We start from the raw sequence: 17441 nt of genomic DNA on the forward strand, positions 1-17441 counted from the left end.
CTACCCATATAAATCACTATAATATGTCCCTATGAATCCTAGGACACCTAGGGACATATGTCATGATGGAATCAGTCAAAAGGCATCATAGGTCATCCTCTGACCTCATTTGATCTATATAAATGACTATAATATGTCCCTAGGTGTCCTAGGACCCACAAGGACATATGTAATCATGAAATGTATTAAAATGGGGCATAGGTCATCCTATAACCCTCTTCAACTCATATAAATTACTCTAATATCTCCTTAGAGGTCCTAGGACTGCTAGGGACATATGTCATCATGGAATTGGTTGAAAGGGGTCATAAGTCATCTTGTGACCCCCTTTGGCCCATATAAACAACTCTAATATGTTCCTAGGGGTCCTAAGAACCCTAGGGACATATGTCATCATGGAATGGGTTGAAAGGGGTCATAGGTCATAATGTCACCCACTTCAACCCATGTAAATGACTCTAATATGTCCCTAGGGGTCCTAGGAACCCTAGGGACATATGTCATCATGGAATGGGTCAAAAGGGGTCATAGGTCATCCTGTGACCCCCTTCTACCCATATAAATGACTCTAATATGTTGCTAGGGGTCCTAGGACTCCTAGGGACATATATCATCATGGAATGGGTCAAAAAAGCTTAGAGGTCATCTTTTGACCTCTTTGACCCATATAAATCACTCTAATATGTTTGTAGGGGTCCTAGGACCCCTAGCGACAAATATCATCATTGAATGCATCAAAAAGTGTCAGAGGTCATCGTAAGACCCCCTTCAACCCATATAAATTATTCTAATATGCCCTTTGGGGTCCCACAACCCCTAGGAACATATTTCATCATGGAATGGGTCAAGAGGGGTCATAGGTTGTCTTGTGACCCCATTTGACCCATATACATGAGTCTAATATGTCCTTGTTTTCCAATGACTCCCTGCAACCCATATAAATGAAAATAATATTTCCCTAGGGGTCCTACAACCCCTAGAGACATATGTCATCATGGAATGGGTGGAAACTCCCTTCAACACTTGTAAACAACTCTAATATGTCCTTAAGGGTCCTAGAAAACCTACGGACATATGTCATTATGGAATAGGTCGAAAGGGGTCATAAGTCATCCTGTGACCCCCTTCTACCCATATAAATGACTCCAATATGTCCCTAGGGACATATGTCATCATGAAATATGTCAAGAGGCATCATAGGTCATCCTATGACCTCGTTCGACCCATATAAATGACTCTAATATGTCCTTAGGAGTCCTAAGACCCCTAGGGACATATGTCATCATGTAATGGGTTGAAATGGGTCAAATGTCATCATCTGACCCCGTTCAACCCATATAAATGACTCTAATATGTCCCTAGGAGTTTGAGGAACCCTACGGATATATGTCATTGTGCAATGGGTCGAAAGGGATCATAATAAATGACTCTAATATGTCCCTAAGGGTGCTAGTACACCTTGTGACAAATGTCATCATGGAATGTGTTAGAAGGTATCAGAGGTCATCCTATGACCCCCTTCAACCCATATAAAGCATTCTAATATGTCAAAGGTTATCCTATCACCCCTTTCAACCCATTTAAATGACAATAATATGTCCCTAAGGCTCCTGGGACCCCTAGGGACATATGTCATCATGGATCGTATGACTATAATATGTCCCTAAGGATCCTAGGACCCATAGGGACATATGTCATCATGGAATGGGTTGAAAGGGGTTATATGTCATTCTATGACCTTGTTTGACCCATATAAATGAATATAATATGTCCCTAGGGGTCTTAGGTTCCCTAGCGACATATGTTATCATGGAATGCATTGAAAGGGGTCAAAGTTCATCCTGTGACTCCCTTCGACCCATATAAATGACTCTAATATGTCCTTAGAGGTTCTAGGACCCCTAGAGACCTATGTCATCATGCAAATGGTTGAAAGGGGTGATCGGTCATCCTGTCGCCTCATTTGACCCATATAAATAACTCTAATATGTTCCTACGAGTCCTAAGACCCCTATGGACATATGTCATCATGGAATGGGTCAAAAGGGGTCATAGGTCATCATGTGACCTTGTTCGACCCATATAAATGACTCTAATATGTCCCTATTGGTCTTAGGAAGCCTAGGTACATATGTCATCATGGAATGGGTCAAAAGGTGTCATAGCTCGTCCTGTGACCCACTTCTACCCATATAAATGACTTAAATACGTCTTTAGGACCCCTAGGGGCATATGTCATCATAGAATAGGTCAAAAAGGGTCATAAGTCATCCTGTGACACTCTTTGACTCATATAAATGATTCTAATATGTCCATAGGGGTCCGAGGACCCCTAGGGACATATGTCATCATAGAATGGATCAAAAGGGGTCATAGGTCACCCTTCGACCCATATAAATTATTATAATATGTCCCAATGGGTCTTAGGACCCCTAGCAACAAATGTCATCATGGAATATGTCAGAAGGTGTCAGAGGTCATCCTATGACTCCCTTCGACCCATATAAATGATTTTAATATGTCCCTGGGGGTCCTACAACCCCTAGGGACATATTTCATCATGGAATGGGTTGAAAGGGTTCATAGGTGATCATGTGACCCCCTTTGACTCATATACATGAATCTAACCCTAGGTGTCCTATGACCCTTATAGACATATGTTATCATGGAATGCATTGAAAGGGGTCATAGGTCATCATATGATCCCCTTTGACCCATATAAATATCAATAATATCTCCTTAGGGGTCCTAGGGACATATGTTGTCATGGAATGGATTGAAACTCCCTTCGAACTATATAAATGAATCTAATGTCCCTAGGGGTCCTAGGAACCCTACAGACATATGTCATCATGGAATAGATTGAAAGGAGTCATAGGTCATCCTGTGAACCCCTTCTACCCGTACAAATGACTCTAATATTTCCCTAGAGATCCTACAACCCCTAGGGACATATGTCACCACAAAATGGGTCAAATGGGGTCATAGTTCATCCTATGACATCGTTTGACCCTTGTAAATGACTATAATATGTCCTAATGGGTCCTAGGACCCCTAGGGACATATGTTGTCATCGAATGCTTTAAAAGGTGTCATAGGTCATCCTATGAGCCCTTTCGACCTATATAAATGAATCTAATATGTCCCTAGAGCTCCTAGGACCCCTAGGGACATATGTCATCATGAAATTGGTCGAAAGGGGTTATAGGTCATCCTATGACCCCTTTCAACCCACATAAATGACTCTAATATGTCTTTAGGGGTCCTAAGACCTTAGGGACATATGTCATCATGGAATGTGTCAAAAGGGGTCATAGGTCATCATGTAACCCCCTTTGAGCCATATAAATCACTCTAATCTATCCCTAGGGGTCCTTGGAATCCTACAGACATATGTCATCATAGAATGGGTTGAAAGGGGTCATAGGTCATCCTGTGACCCCCTTCTACCCATATAAGTGACTCTAATATGTCCCTAGGGGTACTAGGGCCCCTAAGGAAATATGTCATCATGGAATGGTTTGAAAGGGGTCATAGGTCATCTTATGGTCTCGTTTGACCCATATAAAAGACTATAATATGTTCCTAGGGGTCCTAGGAACCTTAGGGACATATATCATCATAGAATGCATTAAAATAGGTCATAGGTCATCTTGTGTTGTCATAGAATGGGTTGAATAGGATTAGAGGTCATCCTGTGACCCCCTTTGACCCACATAAATAATTATAATATATCCCTAGGTGTCTTAGGATGACTGGTGACATATGTCATCATGGAATCTATTGAAAGGGGTCATAGGTCATTCTGTGACCCACATCGACCCATATAAATTACTTTAATATTTACCTAGGGGTCCTAGGATGCCAGAAGACATATGTCATGATGGAATGGATTGAAAATGATCATAGGTCATTATGTGAACTCCCTTCGACTGATATAAATGACTCTGATATGTCCCTAGGGGTCCTAGGAACACTAGCAACATATGCCATCATGGAATGCATCAAAAAATGTCATAGGATAGGACTACTAGGGACATATGTCATCATTGAATGGATCAAAGGGGGTCATAGATCATTCTATGACCCCTTTCAACCCATGTAAATTACTCTAATATGTCCCTAGCTGTCGTAGGACCCCTAACAACAAATGTCATCATGAAATGCATTAGAAGGTTTCATAGGACATCCTTTGAACCCCTTTGACCAATATAAATGACTGTCATTTGTTCGTAGGGGTCCTAGCACCTCTGAGGACATATGTCACCATGGAATTGGTCGAAAGGGATCAGAGTTCATCCTAAGACCCCATTCGACCCATATAAATGATTCTAATATGTCCCTAGGCGTCCTAGGACCCCTAGGGAGATATATCATTATGGAATCAGTCAAAAGGGGTCATAAGTCATTGTGTGACCCCATTCGACCCATATAAATGACTCTAATATTTCTTAGGACCACTAAGGACATATGTCATCACGGAAAAGGTTGAAATGGGTCATAGGTCATAGGTCATCCAGTGACCCACTTTGACTCATATAAATGACTTTAGTATGTCCCTAGGGGTCCTATGACCCCTAGGGACATATGTCATCATGAAATATGTTCAAAATGGTCATACGATGACCTATGACCCCTTTCAACCCATATAAACAATTGCAATATGTCCCTATGAGTCCAAGGACCTCTAAAGAATTATATCATCATGGAATGTGTCGAAAGGGGTCAGAGGTCATCATGTGACACCCTTTGACCCATATAAATGATTATAATATGTCCCTAGGGGAACTAGGACCACCAGCGACATATGTCATCATGGAATATTTGAAAATGGGTCATATGTCATTTTGTGACTACTTTCAACCCATATAAATGATTATAATATGTATCTAGGGGTCCTAATATGCCTAAGGAAATATGTCATCATGGAATGGGTCAGAAAGGGTCATAGATCATGTTTGGACCCCCTTTGACCCATATAAATATTCTTAATATGTCCCTAGGGGTCCTACGACACCTAGGGACATGTCATCATGGAATGGGTCCAAAGGGGTCATACGTCATCTTGTGACCCCCTTCAACCCATATAAATGATTTTAATATGTCCCTAGTGGTCTTATGACCCCTAGCGGCATATTTCATCACGGAATGGGTCAAAAAGGGTCATAGGTTATCTTCACACCTCCTTTAACCTATATAAATGACTCTAATATGTCCCTAGGTATCCTAAGAACCCTACAGACATATGTTATCATGGAACGGGTTGAAAAGGGTCATAGGTCATCCTATGACCCCTTTCTACCCATATAAATGACTATAATATGTCCCTATGGATTCTAGGACCCCTAAGGACATATGTCATCATGGAATGGGTCGAAAGAGGTCATATGTCATCCTATGACCTCGTTTGACCCACAAAAATGACTATAATATGTCCCTAGGGGTCCTAGGATCCCTAGGGACATATGTCATTATGGAATGCATTGAGATGGGTCAAAGGACATCTTGTGAACCCCTTCGACCCATATAAATGACTCTAATATGTCCCTAGAGGTCCTAGGACCCTTAGAGACATATGTCATCATGCAATTGGTCAAAAAGGGTGATAGGTCATCACGTGACCCCCTTTGATCCATATAAACAACTCTAATATGTTTCTACGAGTCCTAAGGTCCCTAGGGACATATGTTATCATGGAATGGGTTGAAAGGGGTGATAGGTCATCATGAGACCCCCATTGACCCATATAAATGACTCTAATATGTTCCTAGGCATCCTAGGAACCCTAGGGACATATTTCATCATGGAATGGATCAAAAGGGGTCATAGGTCATCTTGTGACCTCGTTCTACCCATATAAATGACTTTAATATGTCTTTAGGGGTCTTAGGACTACTAGGGACATATGTCATCATGGAATGGGTCAAAAAAGTTCATAGGTCATACTGTAACACCCTTTGACTCATTTAAATGATTCTAATATGTCCCTAGGGGTCCTAAGACCCATAGGGACATATTAGAGTCATTTATATGGGTCGAAGGGGGTCACAGGGTGACCTATGACCCCCCTAGGGACATATGTCATCATGGAATAGATCGAAAGGGGTCATTGGTCACCCTGTGACCCCCTTCAACCCATATAAATGACAATAATATGTCCCTAGGGGTCCTAGGACCCCTAGCGACAAATGTCATCATTGAATGTGTCAGAAAGGGTCAGAGGTCATCTTGTGACCCTCTTCTACCTATATAAATGATTCTAATATGTTCCTAGGTTTCTTATGACCCCTATGGACATATGTTGTCATGGAATGCATCAAAATGGGTCATAGGTCATCCTCTGATCACCTTCGACCTATATAAATGGCAATAATATGTCCCTAGACCCCTTGGGACAATATGTCATCATGGAATTCATAAAAACCCCTTTCAAACTATATAAACGAATCTAATATGTCCCTAGGGGTCCTAGGAACCCTACGAGCATATGTCATCATGAAACAAGTCGAAAGGGGTCATAGGTCATCATATGAAACCCTAGTACTCATAAAAATGACACTAATATGTCCCTAAGGATCCTAGGATCCCTAGGGACATATGTCATCATGGAATGGCTCAAAAGGGGTCATAGGTCTTCATATGGCCTTGTTCGATCAATATAAATGACTATATTATGTTCCAAGGGGTCCGAGAACCCCTAGAGACATATGTTGTCATGGAATGCATTGAAAGGGGTTAGAGGTCATCCTGTAACACCCTTCAACCCATATAAATGACTCTAATCTGTCCTTAGAGGTCCTTGAATGGGTCGAAAGGGGTCATAGGTTATCATGTGAACCCCTTCAAGCCATATAAATGACTCTAATATGTCCCTAGGGGTACTTGGAACCCTAGGGACATATGTCATCATGGAATGGGTTGAAAGGAGTCATAGGTCATCCTGTGACCCCCTTCTACCCATATAAATGACTCTAATATGTCCCTAGGGGTCCTAGGACCCCTAGGTACATATGTCATTGTGGAATGGTTCGAAAGGGGTCATAGGTGATCCTATGACCTTGTTTGACTAATATAAAAGACTATAATATGTTCCTAGGGGTCCTAGGACCCCTAGGGACATATATCATCATGGAATGCATTAAAAGGGGTCAGAGGTCATCTTGTGTTGTCATGGAATGGGTTCAAAGGGGTCAGAGGCCATCCTATGACCCCCTTAACCCACATAAATGATTATAATATGTCCCTAGGGGTCCTAGGACCAATGGCGACATATTTCATCATGGAATATGTTGAAAGGGTTCATAGGTCATTTTATAACCCATATCAACCCATATAAATGACTCTAATATGTCCCTAGGGGTTCTAGGATGCCCAGATACATATGTCATTATGACATGGATTGAAAAGGGTCATAGGTCATCCTCTGAACCCCCTTCCACCCATATAAATGACTCTAATATGTCCCCAAGTGTCCTAGGACCCCTAGTAATAAATATCATCATGAAATGCATCAGAAGGGTTCATAGGTCATCCTGTGATCCTTTTTGACCCATATAAATGACTCTCACATGTCAGTAGGGGACCCAGGACCCCTAGGGACATGTGTCATCATGGAATGAGTCGAAAGGGGTCAAAGGTCATCTTATGACCCCCTTCAACCCATATAAATGACTTTAATATGTCCCTAGGCATCTTAGGACCCCTTAGGACATATGTCATTATAAAATGAGTCAAAAGGGGTCATAAGTCATTGTGTGACTACATTCAACCCATATAAATGCCTCTAATATGTCCTAAGACCACTAGCAACATATATCATCATAGAAATTGTCAAAAGGGTTCATAGGTCATTGAGTGACCTATTTCAACCCATATAAATGACTCTAATATGTCCCTAGGGTCCTAGGACCCCTATAGACATATGTCATCATGGAATGGGTCAAAAAGGGTTATAGGTCATCCTCTCACACCCTTTGACTCATATAAATGAATCTAATATGTCCCTAGGGGTCTTAGGACCCCTAGGGACATATATCATCATGAAATAGGTTGAAAGGGGTCATAGATCATGTTTAGACCCACTTTGACCCAAATAAATATTTCTAATATGTCCCTACGGGTCCTAGGACACCTACGGATGTATGTCATAATGGAATGGGTCCAAAGAGGTCATAGGTCATCCTGTGACCTCATTCAACCCATATAAATGATTCTAATATGTCCCTAGTAGTCCTACGACCCTTAGAGACATATATTGTCATGGAATGGGTTAAACAGGGTCATAGGTTATCTTGTCACCCCCTTCGACCCATATAAATGACTCTAATATGTCCTTAGATATCCTATGACCTTTATGGACATATGACATCATGGAATACATTGAAAGGGGTCATAGGATATCTTGTGATTCTCTTCAAGCCATATAAACAAAAATAATATGTCCCTAGGGTTCTTATTACCCCTAGGGACATATGTTGTCATGGAATGGGTCAAAAATCCCTTTGACCCATATAAACAACTCTAATGTGTCCCTTGGTGTCTTAGGAACCCTATGGACATATATCATCATGGAATGGGTTAAAGGGGTCATAGGTCATCCTGTGACCCCCTTCTACCCATATAAATGATTCTAATATGTTGCTAGGAGTTGTATGACCCCTAGGGACATATGTCATCATGGAATGGGTCGAACGGGGTCATAGGTCATCCTATGAACCCCTTCGACCTATATAAATGACTCTAATATGTCTCTATGGGTCCAAGGACCTTTAGGGACATATGTCATCATAGAACGGGTCAAAAGGGGTCAGAGGTCATCCTGTGACCCCCTTCCACCCATATAAATGACTCTAATATGTCCCTAGTGGTGCAAGAACCCCTAGGGATATATGTCCTCATGGAATAGATCAAAAGGGGTCATAGCTCATCTTGTGACCCCCTTCGACCCATATAAATGACTCTAATATGTCCCTAGGGGTTCTAGGACCCCGATGGACATATGTCTTCACAAAATGTATTAAAAAGGGTCATAGGTCATCCTATCATCCTCTTTGACCCATATAAATGACTCTAATATGTCCCTAGGGGTCTTTGGACTACTAGTGACATATGTCATCATGGAATCAATTGAAAGTTTTAATAGATTATTTTATGACCCACTTTGTCCCATATAAATGATTCTAATATGTCCCTAGGGGTCCTAGGACCCCTAGGGACATACGTCATCATGAAATGGATTGGAAAGGGTCATAGGTCATCTTCTCATCCCCTTCAACCCATATAAATGACTCTAATATGTCCCTAGGGGTCCTAGGACCCCTAGCAACATATGTTGTCATAGAATGCATTGAAAGGGGTCTTTAGATAGGACTCCTAGGGACATATTTCATCATAAAATAGATCAAAAGTGGTCATAAGTCATCTTGTGACACCCTTCGACTCATATAAATGACTCTAATATGTCCCTTGGGGTCCTAGGACCCCTAGCGATAAATGTCATCATGGAATGTGTCAAAAGGGGTCATAGGTCATCCTGTGACCTGCGTTGACCCTTATAAATGAGTCTAATATGTCAATAGGGGTCCTAGGGCCATTAGGGACATATGTTGTCATGGAATGGGAAGAAAGGGGTCAGATGACACCCTGTGACCCACTTTAACCCATATAAACAACTCTAATATGTCCTTAAAGGACCCCTAGGGACATATGTCATCATGGAATGGGTTGAAAGCAGTCATAGGTCAGCTTGTAACCCCATTCAACCCATATAAGTGATGCTTATATGTCGTAGGACACTTAGAGACATATGTCATCATGGAATGGGTCAAAAGAGGTCATAAGTCATCCAGTCACCCCCTTCAGACCATATAAATGAATCTAATATGTCCTTGGGGGTCCTAGGACCTCGAGAAACCTATGTCATCATGGAATGTGTTGAAAGGGGTCATAGGTCATCCTATGACACTTTTTAACCCATATAAACAATTGTAATATGTCCCTATGGGTCCTAGGATGCTTCAAGACATATGTGATCATGGAATGAGTCGAAAGGAGTTAAAGGTCATCTTGTGACCCTCTTTTGACCCCATTCAACCCATATAAATGACTCTAATATGTCCCTAGGGTTCCTAGGACATGTAGGGACATATGTCTTCATGAAATACATTAAAAAGGGTTATAGGTCATCCTATGATCCCCTACAACCCATATACAGGACTCTAATATGTCCCTAGGGGTCCTAGGACTAGTAGCAACATATGTCATGATGGAATCCATTGAAAGGGGTCATAGGTCATTTTGTGACCCACTTCAACTCATATAAATGATTCTAATATGTCCCTAGGGGTCCTAGGGACACATGTCTTCATGGAATGGATTAAAAAGTGTCATAGGTCATCCTTGTGAAGAACCTCCTTATAGAAATATCATGAGAATGCTCGAAATAACAGAATACAAAGTGATAGCAGAACTCAGAATGAATCTACTGATCGCAGGCCACTTCGAGGGGGTAACCTCCTTTGAGCAAGCTCAATACAATAAATTCGTCCGTGCCCATCGAGGGCCTCAACCTATTCTTATATACTGAGTACGATCTAGAAAAGTAATACTACCTATGCATGTGGGATAATAAAATATACTCACGGGACGACTTACAAAGCATATGCGTCCAACAACACTACTCTAACAAAATAAACAGAAGGAACACACAGGTTCCTAACATCCCCTCTCCCTTAGAAAAAAGCTTTGTCCTCAAAGCTTAAGGTGTGGAAATTGTTGTTGAATCTGAAGAAGGGGTTCCCAGGTAGCATCCTCTGGTTGCATGCCATGCCACTGAATCAAGACCTTAGAGATGGAGCGAGAGCGAAGCTGGCGAGTGCGCTGGTCAATGATTGCCACCGGCTCCAGGATAATAGATCCTTCCATATCCATTTCAGGGAGAGTAGTTTGTGCTCTGATAGTGGTACCCAGAACTTTCTTTAGACAAGAAACATGAAAGACTGGATGAATGCGGGAAGAAGGAGGAAGTTCTAGTTTATAAGCAACTAAACCAATCTTCTGCAGAATCTTATAAGGCCCATAAAATTTTGGGGCCAGCTTATGACGCCCTTTCAGCTTTAGGGAGGATTGTTTGTATGGCTGTAGACGAAGAAAAACCATATCCCCAACTTGAAATGAGCGCTCAGAACGGTGTTGATCTGCTTGCTGTTTCATCCGATTACGGGCCATGTGAAGATTATCCTGTAAGGTACGAAGAATCTGATCCCTGCTGCGGAGAACTATGTCAACTGCCTGGACTGGTGAGCTGTTGGGAGTGTAGGGAAGGAGCACTGGAGGTGCCTGACCATAGACTGCTTCATATGGAGTCATTTTAGAGGCAGTGTGGTAAGAGGTATTGTACCACCATTCAGCTAAAGGGAGCCACTTGGCCCACTGATGTTGCTGTTCGGAAGTGAAGCAACGAAGATAAGTTTCTAAGCATTTATTGACAATTTCAGTTTGACCATCAGTTTGTGGGTGATAGCCCGAACTCATCTTCAGTTTGGTGCTAGTTTTCTGAAACAGTTCAGTCCAAAAATGACTGGTAAAAGTTGCATCACGATCAGAGACAATGGAAGAAGGGAGTCCATGAAGACGAAATATCTGGTCCATGAAGATTTGTGCAACAGAGGAGGCAGTATAGGGGTGGTTAAGGGCACAAAAATGACTATATTTCGAGAGACAATCAACCACAACCAAGATCACTGTCTTGCCACCGGATTTAGGAAGCCCTTCAATGAAATCCATAGAAATATCAGTCCAAATCCGTGTAGGGATGGGCAATGGTTCGAGCAAGCCAGGAAGGAGGGTCGTTTCACCCTTGTGGCGTTGGCAAGTATCACATTCAGCCACCATCTATTGAATCGTCTGTTTCATCCCTTTTCAAAAGAAGTTTCTCCTTGCTCGCTCATAAGTTTTGAGGAAGCCTGAGTGCCCTGCTGAAGGAGAAGCATGGAGTTCATAAAAAATAGCCTGATGTAGAGCTGGGTTCTGAGGAAGCACTAGCCGACCCTTGTATCGAAGAGAAGCACCATCCCAAGAGTAATGTGGTATAGTAGAAGGATTATTGGCTAGCTGGTGAATGATTTGAGATAAAAAAGAGTCACTATCATAGCCCTGCTGAACAGACGCTAACCAATTGGGAATGGGCATAGAAATAGCGGAAAGGGAAGCTTGATTATCAAATGTGCGAGAAAGAGCATCTGCCACAATATTCTCCTTACCCTTCTTGTAGGTGATCTCATAATCATACCCCATGAGTTTGCTGACCCATTTCTGTTGTGTAGGAGAGGAAACCCATTGTTCCAGGAAGTATTTCAGACTTTGGTGATCAGTTCTGATGCAAAAATGACTCCCTAAGAGGTATGGCCGCCACTTCTGTACAGCATGCAAAATAGCCATCATTTCTTTTTCATAAGTAGAGAGGGCTAGATTCTTACCAGAGAGGGCTTTGCTAGTGAACGCAATAGGATGGTCATCTTGCAGGAGAACAGCACCCAATCCATTGCCACAAGCATCACTCTCAATAGTGAAGGGTTTGGAAAAATCTGGCATCGCGAGAACAGGTGTACTGCACATAGCCTGTTTCAGTTGTTCAAATGCAGTCTCAGCAACAGGGGTCCAGGAGAAGGCATCCTTTTTTAACAGAGCTGTCAATGGTGCTGCAATTTTCCCGTAATCTTTGAAAAACTTGCGGTAGTAGCCAGTCAACCCCAAAAAACCCCGAAGGCTCTTGAGAGTTTTAGGATGCGGCCAAGTTTTCATGGCATCTATTTTTGTAGGATCTACCTGCACTCCATGGTGTGCAACAATATGCCCGAGATACTCCACTTCCTCCTGGCCAAACACACATTTAGATAATTTTGCACAGAGTTGATGATCAGAGAGAAGTTGCAAGACAAGCTCCAGATGATGGAGATGCTCAGCCCAAGTTTTGCTATATATGAGGATATCATCAAAGAAGACCAGAATGAATTTCCGGAGGTATGGTCGAAATATGTTATTCATCACTGCCTAAAATGTTGAAGGAGCATTCGTGAGGCCAAAGGGCATGACTAAAAATTCATAGTGACCATCATGTGTGTGGAAGGCAGTTTTAGGTATATCCTCCTCATTAACCCGAATTTGATGATACCCAGAACGAAGATCTAACTTGGAGAAAAAATGAGCCCCATGAAGTTCATCAAGAAGTTCATCAACAACTGGAATGGGAAACTTGTCCTTTATAGTGAGAAGATTAAGTGCTCAGAAATCAATGCAGAGTCGCCATGACCCATCTTTTTTGCGAACAAGCAGAACTGGAGAAGAAAAGGAACTGGTACTAGGGCGAATAATACCTTGCTTTAGTAAGTCACGGACAAGTATCTCGATTTCGGTCTTCTGATGAAATGGGTAGCGGTAGGGCCTGATGTTGGGCGGAACACTGCCAGGAAGGAGTTGAATACGGTGGTCCTCTGGACGAGAAGGAGGTAATCCCACAGGTTCAGCAAATACACCAGAATACTTATACAAAATGTGTTGGAGATCGGCAGGAGTGCTAGAGACTGCTGATGGCTGCATCTGAATGGAATGGAGCTGAGCGATGACACCATGTGAATTTTTCTTAAGAAGTTTTTCCATACGGTGTGAACTGATGATGCTGAGAGACCCTGGTTGTAAGCCTTTCAAAGTGTGTTGGTGCCCCTCGGCTGAAAACTGCATCCAAAGTTCAGCGAAATCCCAGAGAATGGGGCCAAGAGTGCGTAACCATTGGGCACCCAAAACCACATCACAGCCACCTAAGGGTAAGGCAAACATGTCAGAGCGCATGTTATAGTCTCCAATAGAGAGACGCACATTGCAACATTTCCCTTTACAAGGTAAAGTGCCCCCATTGGCAATCATGACTTCAAAGCTAGAGCAGGGATGGATAAAGCAATCAGCCTGTTTGGCTATTCGTGGATCAATGAAGTTATGAGTGCTACCAGAATCAATGAGTATAGTAAGAGGGATCTTCTTGAAGAAACCCTGGACCCGCATGGTTTGTGGAGTAGTGACTCCTGCCAAAGCATGGACAGATATCTCTGGTGGAGCTTCTGGTGAAGGAGGTTCAGGCTGGTGAGGCTCAACCTCATCATCCACTGTTTCCTGAGCATCTACATATTCTTCCAGTTCCAGTGGAGAATCCACATCTAAGAGATAGAGCTTTTGCTGAACACATCTATGGCCCCGAGACCATTTCTCATCACAATTATAACAAAGCCCTTTGTCTCGCCTGACTCGCATCTCTGTTTCAGACAAGTGCTTGATCGGAGTAGTTCTGGGAGCTGGTATGACTGGAGGGTTGTGAGAACCTGTATTTTTGAATGGAACAAAATTAGATCTGGAGCGTTGTAGAGCACTAATCTTGTCTTCCGCTAACTTAGCCAACCCAAGGGCTTCCATTATTGTAGTAGGTCGAAACATTTTGACTTCTGAGCGAAGTGCATCCTTCAGACCACTGACAAAACAACTACGGAAGAATTCATCAGACAAGCCCTCTGTGTAATTAGCTAATTTTTCAAACTCTGTCTGGTATTCTCTTACAGTGCCTGTTTGACGCAGTTTAGTGAGTGCTCCTGTGAAATCATCAAAGGAACTAGGGCCAAAGCGCTCCAAAATGAGGGTGCACAATTCTCTCCACGTTGGGCCTACATTAGCCTTGATGTACCAACGGAACCATTGAAGAACTTCATGTTCCAAATGAAAAGATGCAAGGGGGACTTTGTGGTTATCCAAAGTATTGTGCAAGCTGAAATACTGCTCTGCCCTATAGATCCATCCAGTCGGATCAGAACCATCGAAGCGTGGAAAATCAAGCTTTGGTCCACGGAAATTGCCAGAAGAGGACCCAGTATCTCCTGAATGGTTTCGGCTCATGGCTGACTGCTGAAAGTTAAGACCCAGAATTTTGTCATCCAGATCTTGAAGTTTGGTTTTGAGGGATGCAATTTCCTCTTCCATGATTTTTGCTCCTATACGCGTAACAACCATAAAGCAAGGTTTTTTTTTTTTTTTTGTTTTTTTTTTTTTTTTTGGGAATGGGTAGAAGATGAGAAACAAAAACTTTTTTAGTTACGGCAAACTTGGATTTGGGTAAAACTCATATAGGAAATGGGTGTTCGACGGGTGGTGGGAGACTATCTGGGGACAAGGGAAAAAGAAAAATGAGGGTTTCAAGGGTAGGGAAGCGAAATGAGGCGAACAGTCCAAGAGGGATAAGGGAGAAAAATGAGGAATTGAATCTTGTGGCTCAGTTTGGTGGCGATTGGATGAGAGGTGAAAAAGATAGGGCAAACCCTAAAATTAGATAAATGAGGGATTTAGGGTTTTTTTTTTTTTTTTTTTTTTTTTTTTTTTTTTTTTTTTTTTTTTTTTGTTTTTTGTTTTGAACAGTCGACTTAGAAAAATTCACTCACAGACAGAACAACTGAAAAGAGTTATTGCAATAACAAGAGATATTAGAAGTGAGAGGAACCTGAAGGCCACGACAGAAAAAAAATAATTTGATGTAATTTCCACCCAGCGAGCCCAAGAGAGTGCTCTGATACCAGATGTGAAGAACCTCCTTATAGCAATATCGTAAGAATGCTCGAAATAACAGAATACAAAGTGATAGCAGAACTCAGAATGAATCTACTGATCGCAGGCCACTTCGAGGGGGTAACCTCCTTTGAGCAAGCTCAATACAATAAATTCGTCCGTGCCCATCGAGGGCCTCAACCTATTCTTATATACTGAGTACGATCTAGAAAAGTAATACTACCTATGCATGTGGGATAATAAAATATACTCACGGGATGACTTACAAAGCATATGCGTCCAACAACACTACTCTAACAAAATAAACAGAAGGAACACACAGGTTCCTAACAATCCTCTGACCTCCTTCGACCCATATAAAAGAGTCTAATATGTCCCTAGGGGTCCTAGGACCCCTAGCAACATATGTCAGCTTGGAATGCATTGAAAGTGGTCATAGGATAGGACTCCTAGGGACATATGTCATCATGGAATGGATTGAAAGTAGTCATAGGTCATCTTGTGACCCCCTTCGACCCATATAAATGACTCTAAAATGTTCCTAGGGGTCCTGGGACCCCTAGCAACAAATGTCATTATGGAATGCATCAAAAGATGCCATAAGTAATCCTGTGACACCCTTTGACCCATATAAATGACTCTAATATGTCCCTAGGGGTCCTAGGGCTACTAGGGACATATGTTGTCATGGAATGGGTCAAAAGGGGTTAGAGGTCATCCTGTGAACCCCTTTGACCCATATAAATGACTCTAATATGTCCCAAGGGACCTTAGGACCCCTGGGGACATATGTCATAATAGAATGAGTCAAAATGGGTCATAGGTCATCTTGTGACCCTATTCAACCTCTATAAATGACTCTAATATGTCCTAGGACCCCTAGGGACATATGTCATCATGGAATGGGTCGAAAGTGGTCATAGGTCATCTAGAGACCCCCTTCAACCCATATAATTGTCTCTAATATGTCCATAAGGGTCATAGGATCCATTAGAAACATATGTCATCATGAAATGTGTTGAATGACCTATGACCCCTTCCGACCCATATAAACAATTGCAATATGTAAATATGTGTCCTAGGACCTCTAGAGACATATGTCATCATGGAGTGTGTCGAAAAAGGTCATAGGTAATCCTTTTAACCCTTTCAACCCATATAGATGATTATAATATGTCCCTAGGGGTCTTAGGACCCCTAGTGACATATGTGATCATGAAATGTGTTCAAAGGCATCATAGCTCATCCCGTGTTGTTATGAAACGGGTTGAAAGGGGTCAGAGGTCATAGTGTAACCCCCTTCACCCACATAAATGATAGTAATATGTCCCTAGGGCTCTTAGGACCTCTAGGGACATATGTCATCATGGAATGGGTCAAAAAGGGTCATACGTAACCCTGTGACACACTTCAACCCATATAAATGATTCTAATATGTCCCTAGGGGCCCTAGGAACCCTAGAGACAGATGTCATCATAGAATTGGCCGAAAGGGGTCATAAATAATCTTGTGACCCCCTTTGACCCATATAAATGATTTTAATATGTCCTTAGGGGTCTTAGGACCCTTAGGAACATATATCATCATGGAATGGGTTGAAAGGGGTCATAAATCATCCTGTGACCAAGTTTGACTGATATAAATGTTTCTAATATGTCCCTAGGGGTCCTAGGACACCTAGGGACATATGTCATCATGAAATCGGTCCAAAGGGGTCATAGATAATCCTATGACCCCCTTTGACCCATATAAATGATTCTAATATGTCCCTAGGGGTCCTATGACCCTTAGGGACATATGTAATCATGGAATGTGGTGAAAGGAGTCATAGGTTATCATGTGA

This window comes from Cupressus sempervirens, chromosome 5 (assembly GCF_028749045.1).
Source record: "Cupressus sempervirens isolate cs-2001-9-10 chromosome 5, ASM2874904v1, whole genome shotgun sequence".
Taxonomy (NCBI): Eukaryota; Viridiplantae; Streptophyta; class Pinopsida; order Cupressales; family Cupressaceae; genus Cupressus; species Cupressus sempervirens.